Here is an 8,854-nt window from a genome sequence, read left to right as displayed (position 1 = left end):
AAGGGGCTTTAGGGTTGATTTAGGATTGAAAGTCTTTTATCCACTATGAGATGGAAAACCGTTTTGACTCTATGTATTTGGAAACGAAGGAAGAAGCAATATCTCTGTAAGGCGTGTCTGAGTTGGAGCGCGTGGAGGGGATGCGGCACAGCCTCCGGAAGCGAGGCGAGCGCAGGAGCAGATTGTGTCCCAGTCCCACACAACTGGAGGTCAACCAGTACAGAGTCATAGACTAGAGAAGAATGAGGAGGGCAAAATGATAGTGTGTCAATCTTTGGCATTCAGCATAGACAAATAAGCAGGTTTTAATTCTATACATAAAATAAAATTCAACTGGAAGCGAGGTTCATATGGGTAGCCCCTCAGAATCGTATCTGAAAAAGCTTATGAAACATCACCCTACTAGAATAGATCTAACTAAACCAAAGGTCAGGAATAGCCTCCGATTTTTTCAGTCTTCCTTGGAGGATTTCATGGGCCTACTCTCATGTGGACCAGTGTTTTGGGTTTCTCTTTGGCAGATTGGTTTCTTATGTAACGATCATGGTGCTCTGAAGGAAGACAACAAAATTACACTCCAGATTATCGAGACAGATTGGGGGGGGGGGGGGGGGGGGTGCTAGATTGGGAGGATGAATCAGTGTACCTGGGAAAGAGCGAGCGAGGGCTTTCAAAACCAGAGAAGGCTATTCAGGGACAAGCAGGGTTTGTCTGTCGCAACATCTGTCCAACTATAAAATGTACAGCATGTGTGTGTGTGTATCTTCCATATAAGAGAGACGTCCTGTGGACTTGGTGGAATTGTCACTAAAGTCGGGGAGAAAACATCCTCAGTGTGTTTTCAGCTATTACCATTTAGGTGGGTACCATTGTGGAGGTTTACCAGTGGCGTCATCAGACACCCCCAGGCTCAGGATCTGCAGGGCCAGGGAGAGTCACACTCACATGGGCAGCTGCACCCATACTAGCAGGCTGGCCTTGACGGGGTGGCAGTTATCCCCCGCATACAGCTCAGACACTATTCTCTTCAGGTTCTTCTTGAATTGGTATCTAATGGGACACAAAGGATTTTTTAAGGAAGTTCAATTTAATTACTACTTGTAAAACCTCATTGCTGACATGGAAACCTGATACAGTGTAATTTATCAGTTGAACAACAAGGACCTTCTTCACAGAAGTTAAATTGTATTTCATAACTAACCAGATCTATACTGAACAAAAATATAAACGCAACACGTAAAGTTTTGGTCCCATATTTTGTGCACAAATGTGTTTACATCCCTGTTAGTGAGCATTTCTCCTTTGCCAAGATAATCCATCCACCTGACAGGTGTGGCATAACAAGAAGCTGATTAAACAGCATGATCATTACACAGGTGCATCTTGTGCTGGGGACAATAAAAGGTCACTTTAAAATGTGCAGTTTTGTCACATAACACAATGCCACAGATGCCTCAAGTTTTAAGGGAGTGTGCAATTGCTGAGTGCAGGAATGTACACCAGAGCTGTTGGCAGAGAATTTAATGTCAATTTCTCTACCATAAACCACCTCCAACATCGTTTTAGAGAATTTGTCAATACGGCCAACTGGCCTCACAACCGCAGACCACATGTAACCACGCCAGCCCAGGACCTCCACATCCAGCTTCTTCACCTGCGGGATCGTCTGAGACCAGTCACCTGAACAGCTGATGAAACTGCGGGTTTGCACAACCGAAGAATTTCTGCATAAACTGTCAGAAACCGTCTCAGAGAAGTTCGTCTGTGTGCTCATAGTCCTCACCAGGGTATTGACCTGACTGCAGTGGGAGAATTCACAACTTAGATGGCCACTGGCATGCTGGTGAAGTGTGATCTTCGTGGATGAATCCCGTTTTCAACTGTATCGGGTAGATAGCAGACAGCGTGTATGGCATTGTGTGGGCAAGCAGTTTGCTGATCTCAACGTTGTGAACAGAGTGCCCCATGGTGTCGGTGGCGTAATGTTATGGCCAGCATAAGCTATGGACAACGAACACAATTGCATTTTATCGATGGCAATTTGAATGCACAGAGACACCGTGACGAGATTCTGAGGCCCATTGTCGTGCCATTCATCCGCCGCCATCACCTCATGTTTCAGCATGATAATGCACGGCCCCATGTCGCAAGGATCTGTACACAATTCCTGGAAGCTGAAAATGTCCACTTCTTCCATGGCCTGCATAATCACCAGACATGTCACCCATTGAGCATGTTTGGGATGTTCTGGATGGACGTGTACGATAGCGTGTTCCAGTTCCCGCCAATATCCAGCAACTTCGCACAGCCATTGAAGAGGAGTGGACAACATTCCACAGGCCACAATAAACAGCCTGATTAACTCTATGAGAAGGAGATGTGGTGGGCTGGTGGTCCCACCAGATACTGACAGGGGCATGATTCAGAAAACCAACCTTTTTTTTAAGGTATTTGTGACCAATAGATGCATATCTGTATTCCCAGCCATGTGAAATCCATAGATTAGGGCCTAATGAATGTATTTCAACTGATTGATTTCCTTATATGAACTGTAACTCAATAAAATCTTAGAAAATGCATTTATATTTTTGTTCAGTGTAAAATAGATCTAAAAAGGAAACTGTCATACAACATTGCATTGACAGCGAAGATCAAGAGAGCATTTTTCTTTTAAGAAAAACTCAAAAAGGCAAGGCTTATCAAATCAAATGTTGTCACATGCGCCGAATACAACAGGTGTAGACTAACATGAAACGCTTACTTACAAGCCCTTAACCAACAATGCAGTTTTTAAAAAGTAAGTAAGAAAAATAAATACTAAATTAAAGAAACTAACATTTAAAAAAAAGTAACACAATAAAATAACAATAATGAGGCTGTAAACAGGCTGCACCGGTACCAAGTCAATGTGCGGTTGTAAAGGTTAGTCGAGGTAATTGAGGTAATATGTACATGTAGGTAGTAAGTGACTATGCATAGATAATAAATGGCCAGTAGCAGCATCGTAAAAAAGGGGGTCAATGCAAATAGTCTGGATAGCCATTTGATTGACTGTTTAGTAGTCTTATGGCTTGGGGGTAGAAGCTGTTCAACAGCCTTTTGGACCTAGACTTAGCGCTCCACACTGCCAGGTCTCTGTCTCATCTTTGTCGGTGATCAGGCCTACCACCGCTGTGTCGTCTGCAAACTTAATGATGGTGTTGGAGTCTTGCATGGCCACCCAGTCGTGGGAGTACAGCAGGGGACTAAGCACTCACCCTGTGGGGCAACCGTGTTGAGGATCGGTGTGGCAGATATGTTGTTGCCTACCCTTACCACCTGGGGCCAGCCCATCAAAAAGTCCAGTATCCAGTTGCAGATGGAGGTGTTTAGTCCCAGGGTCCTTAGCTTAGTAAGGAGCTTTGAGGGTACTATGGTGTTGAATGCTGAGCTGTAGTCAGCGTACAGCATTCTCATGTAGGTGTTCCTTTTGTCCAGGTAGGAAAGGGCAGTGTGGAGAGCTATAGATATTGCATCATCTGTGGATCTGTTGGGGCGAAATGTGAATTGTAGTGGGTCTAGGGTTTCTGGGATATTAGTGTTGATGTAAGCCATGACCAGCCTTTCAAAGCACATCATGGCTACCCTTTAGGCAAGTTACCTTGGCTTTCTTGGGCATAGGGACTATGTAGGTATTACAGACTAAGCCAGGGAGAGGTTGAAAATGTCAGTGAAGACTCTTGCCAGTTGGTCAGCACATGTTCTGTGTACGCGTCTTGGAAATCCATCTGGACCTGCCAGATGTTTAAAGGTCTTACTCACATTGGCTACATAGAGCGTGATCACACAGTTGTCCAGAATAGCTTGTACTCTCATGCATGTTTCAGTATTGCTTGCCTTGAAGCGAGCATAGAAAGCATTTAGCTCATCTGGTAGTCAGAGCCGGTATAGTAAGATTCAATCTTAGTCCTGTATTTACACTTTGCCTGTTGGATGGTTCATTTGTTGGGCATAGTGGGATTTCTTATAAGCGTCCAGATTAGTGTCCCGCTCCTGGAAATCGGCAGCTCTAGCCTTTAGCTCAGTGTGGATGTTGCCTGTTATCCATGGCTTCTGTTTGGGATATGTACATATGGTTACTGTGGGGACGACGTCATTGATGCACTTATTGATGAAGCCGGTGACTAATGTGGAATATTCGCCAATGAATACCGGAACATATTCCAGTCTGGGCTAGCAAAACAGTACTGTAGCTAAGCATCTGCATCATCTGACCACTTCCGTACTGAGCGAGGCAGTGCGTTCTATTTTTGTTGATATGTATAGACTAGAGTCTTGAGGTTGGCGCCAAGCTCCCAGAGGCAGCCCTCCATGAGCCTGGGTCAAAGGTCATTTCTATACCGGCAGTGTTTTTCCATCCAGCCCTTTTCACTTGGCTCGCACTGAGATCTCGTAGCGCAACCTCTTAGCCAGCTCCGCTATCTCCATTTTCAGGTCTTCAACTTAGCTGAAGGCAAAGAGAAGCCAGGGGTTAGCTTTGATTCAACATAGACTCCCCCTGCAGCCAAAAGACATATAAAATTACACCGCACACATTAGTAACCCAAAACTGGACATAGGTCGTAGAGTGAATCAGGGTAGCCAAGTAGCCTGGTCAGAAGGGAGCACTCTCTCCGAGTTATGACAACGAAACATTCAACCCGACTGCTCCTTTTTTAAATCAAGTTCTCAAAGTCCTTCAAGAGTCAGTGACCTTGATGTATTACAGCCAAATATTTAAGTAAAAATGCTGTTCTCCTCATGATGACTCATGAAGGTCATTCACAGACATGAGTATAATAGAATGCTTGTGCGTTCATGTCTGTCTGTCTGTGTGTGTGTGTGTGTGTGTGTGTGTGTGTGTGTGTGTATCAGGCCTGTGAGAGGGGGAGCGATATGCTGACCCTTGTTCTCACACAGTGGGGGAGAGAGCAGCACTGGGGAGGGGAGGAAAAGGAGTAGGTGGAGGCAGGAAAAAAACGACATCCCACAGCTGAGGAGTGGGAAAGAATGCTTAATAAGGCCAAGCGCTCAGCATCGTTTGCACCAGTCACAGCATTGGCTGACTTTAAAATGCCTGTCATAGTTCCCCAGAATGTGTGTAAACATCTTGATCTTCCTGGGATGTTTCAATAACAGACAAAACGAAGGGAGACGAGGGAGTTTCAACACGTCTCATGTGTTCCCTCTGGTGGAATAGTGAGCAGCAGAGAACATCTCCCCATTGTGATGATATCATGTTTCACTTGTTTAACATAACAATATGGATGAGCACTTCTTTCCTGATAAAATCTGATGTGGTTGTTTGGATACTGTACATTTACATATGAAATTGTTTAGCAAATAATACATTACACCAGGGGTGTACCTCAATCGTCTAAAGTAGCTTCCTACTCGTATCTCTTCTCCTTCAACTGCATCCGTCTGTGTTCACAAAATAGGTGAAACCACTTGTCGATGCTTCCTGGATATTTGCTTTCACCTGTGCAAATTAAGGAAATAAGATGAGGAAGGATGCTACTTGACTTTAGACTATGGAGATTCACCCCAGGGCTTCTCAAGCTCAACTCTGACCCTGTTGAGACTAGTGTGTGCACCAACAAGGGCTGAAAAACACACTGTATAATAGGATGCTTGGTTCTTGATGCAACACAGGCCTTTGCGAGGATGACCACCTTATAGGCTCCCAGTGGCAGTGTTACGACTGTCCTCAGGGGAACGGTGGTACAGACGGTACTGGCCCACCATGGTAGACCTGTGTTCTGATGGATATAGCTCAGTAGCTGCTCAGTCAGATAGACAGGAGTAGAGTCTGCTATGCTCTCATACCGGCCTCTACCGCTGGTTGTAGGAACTGGTCTACCGGGCTGAAACATGAAGTTTTATTTGACAACTTTAGGATGGAGGCAGGATAATGTGGCCACCCTAAGAGAGATGTGGTTGCGTTGTTTTGTGTGGTGGTCACAGGCAAAGGGAGCGTGGGAGATGCTTCGAATGGGAGGTGGTTCATTTGATGTCATGTTTTTTATTTAACCTTTATTTAACAAGGCAAGTCAGTTAAAAACAAATTCTTATTTACAATGAAGGCCTACCCCAGCCAAACCCTAACAACGCTGGGCCAATTGTGCACTGTCATATGGGACTCCTAATCATGGCCAGTTGTGATACAGCCTGGAATTGAACCAGGATCTGTAGGACACCTCTAGCACTGAGATGCTGTGCCTTAGACTGCTACGCCACTCGAGAGCCCCAAGTACTTGCTAATATTCCGTGGCAGTATTGTGACAAATCTTTAAGAGGATAGGACCATTTTTATAAGAAGTAGGCTTCATTTGTGAACGGGCTAAATAAGTTGCACAGTAATATAGAAACCAACAGTCACCATTGGCACATTTGTGTATAACCTGTTGCCTGTGTAGCTAGCTAGGTAGTCTGGTAAATCAGACTGTGATACCAGCTTTCCAAGTTTTTGCAGTGCTTTGTTTAAGGCTGTGTTACCAGAAAGCTGGTAGCTATCTGATTGATCAGTTTACCTAGTTAGCTACACGGGCAACAAGGTCACTGGACATTGGAACTTAAAAATTTTTTTTTTGCACTTTGCAGCAACTTTCCCATTACTTTAGAAGAATAGGAACCACCCAAGAAAGCTGTTGCAAACGAGCAGCAGCAAGGTTATTTTACACTCTACCACAGGGCCACTGATTTGCTGGTACTGTTAAAGTAACTGTAATAGTAGCAGTGTCACAAGTGTAGAGAAGAGTAGGCAGTCACAGGTGTAGAACTACTGAATTTATTAAAGCGCCATATATAAAAGCGGGACGAAACCCAAAGTGCAAAATAATAAAGTACTCAGGAAATAGTAGGAGAAAATCCTCTCAGGAAAACAAGCAACATTTACAATGACAAAAGGAGTATATATACAGTGATAGAGTGGGGATTGGAACCAGGTGTGTGTAATGATGACGAGACATGTACGGGGTTGATGAGTGAAGGGCGTTTGCCCACAGCAGGTTCGGCAGCAGCTAGAAGGCCGGCGAGGCCGAACGTCTGAATTGGGCAGGAGGGGGAGCCAAAGCGAAGGCTGGTGTGACATTCAGTAGTAGTAGTGCAGAATGCCCTAAGTCAATACTGTAGTAGGAGAAAAGTAAGCTGGGAAAGTAGGAAATGGATGTAGGAAAGGAAGCTAGGGAAGGAAAGGGAATAAGGAAAGGAGGAAATTAAGCTAAGAAAGGAATAAATTGATCTAGGAAAGGAGGAGAGGAAAGGTATCTAGGGAAGGAAAGGGAGCAAGGAAAAAGAAAGGAAGCTATAATAGGAGGAAAGGAAAGAGAATTAGGAAATTATTGGAGGAAAGAGAGCTAGCATAGCAAAGGAGGAAAGGAAGAAAACGATCAAGAAAAGATGCTAGGAAACAAGGAAGGGAAATTTAGCTTGGAAATTATATGAGGAAAGGGAGTCACAAATGTTTTCATATTCAGAAAAATATATTTGACCACTTGTGTTTGAAAAGTATAAAATATGTTTGTAAAAATGTGAAGGATTAACCAGAAACCCCCTTTTTTTATTTGCTAATCATCATTTGTTTTGAGAGTGGTTACATTTATCTAGCCAAATCCCTTAGCTTTTTATCCAAACTGTAGTAGGGTCGCTGATTTGTTATTGTTTGAATTGCAAATTGCCAGTCAAACTGCACACAGATAATGACCTGACCTGTGTCTGTTTATACAGTCAATTATACAATCATACAATACATTTGACTTTGTTTTTATGAATCTAACTATACTGAACAAAAATATGAATGCAACATGCAACAATTTCAACATTTTTACTGAGTTACAGTTCATATAAGGGAATCAGTCAATTGAAATAGATTCATTAGGGCCTAATCTATAGATTTCACATGGCTGGGCAGCGGCGCAGCCATGGGTGGGCCTGGGGAGCCTCCTGGGGAGACTCCTGGTATACTCCTGGCTGGTCTCAGACGATCCCGCAGGTGAAGAAGCCGGATGTGGATGTCCTGGGCTGGCGTGGTTACATGTGGTCTGCAGCTGGACGTAATGACAAATTCTCTAAAACGACGTTGGAGGTGGTTTATGGTAGAGAAATTGACATAAAATTCTCTGCCAACAGCTCTGGTGTACATTTCTGCAGTCAGCATGCCAATTGCAAGCTCCCTTAAAACTTGAGACATCTGTGGCATTGTGTTATGTGACAAAACAGCACATTTTACAGTGGCCTTTTATTGTCCCCAGCACAAGGTGCACCTGTGTCATGATCATGCTGTTTAATCAGCTTCTTGATATCCCACACCTGTCAGGTGGATGGATTGTCTTGGCAAAGGAGAAATGCTCACTAACAGGGATGTAAATAATTGTGTGGACAAAATTTGTGAGAAATGAGCATTTTGTGCGTATGAAACATTTCTGGGATCTTTTATTTCAGCTCATGAAAAATGGGACCAACACTTTACATGTTGCATGTATATTTTTGTTTACTGTACATAACAACATAATGGTAATCATTTATTTGAATGGTAAATCTCTATTGATAAACTGGGTAAATTAACCAAGATATAGCCTAGGCCTATTCATAATTCAGGTGAATGCATATTCAGTAGTGTTATTGAGCTTGTTGTGGCTGATATCATGAGGCTACAGACTACAAACAATCTGTTTTCCTGCCATTTGGGACTTATTTTATTATACTAATCAACAACATTTGCATAAAAAAACACAACCTCGTATTTTATGAAAGTGCACGTTGTCTCTTTAAGACCTAATGATGTCATTCACAAACAGGATGGAGGGATGGAGACATAGTTTTTTCTTTTTACTGT

The 8,854-nt window shown here is 43.4% G+C and overlaps 1 pseudogene; it reads right to left on the bottom strand.

Moving 5' to 3' along the window:
- Positions 1-43: 43 nt before the first annotated feature.
- LOC129858637 (cytochrome c oxidase assembly protein COX18, mitochondrial-like) lies at positions 44-6,038 on the bottom strand (annotated as a pseudogene).
- Positions 6,039-8,854: the final 2,816 nt, after the last annotated feature.

This window comes from Salvelinus fontinalis, chromosome 6 (genome assembly GCF_029448725.1).
Source record: "Salvelinus fontinalis isolate EN_2023a chromosome 6, ASM2944872v1, whole genome shotgun sequence".
In the NCBI taxonomy this organism is placed as follows: Eukaryota; Metazoa; Chordata; class Actinopteri; order Salmoniformes; family Salmonidae; genus Salvelinus; species Salvelinus fontinalis.
This window is presented reverse-complemented; position numbering and strand designations above follow the sequence as displayed.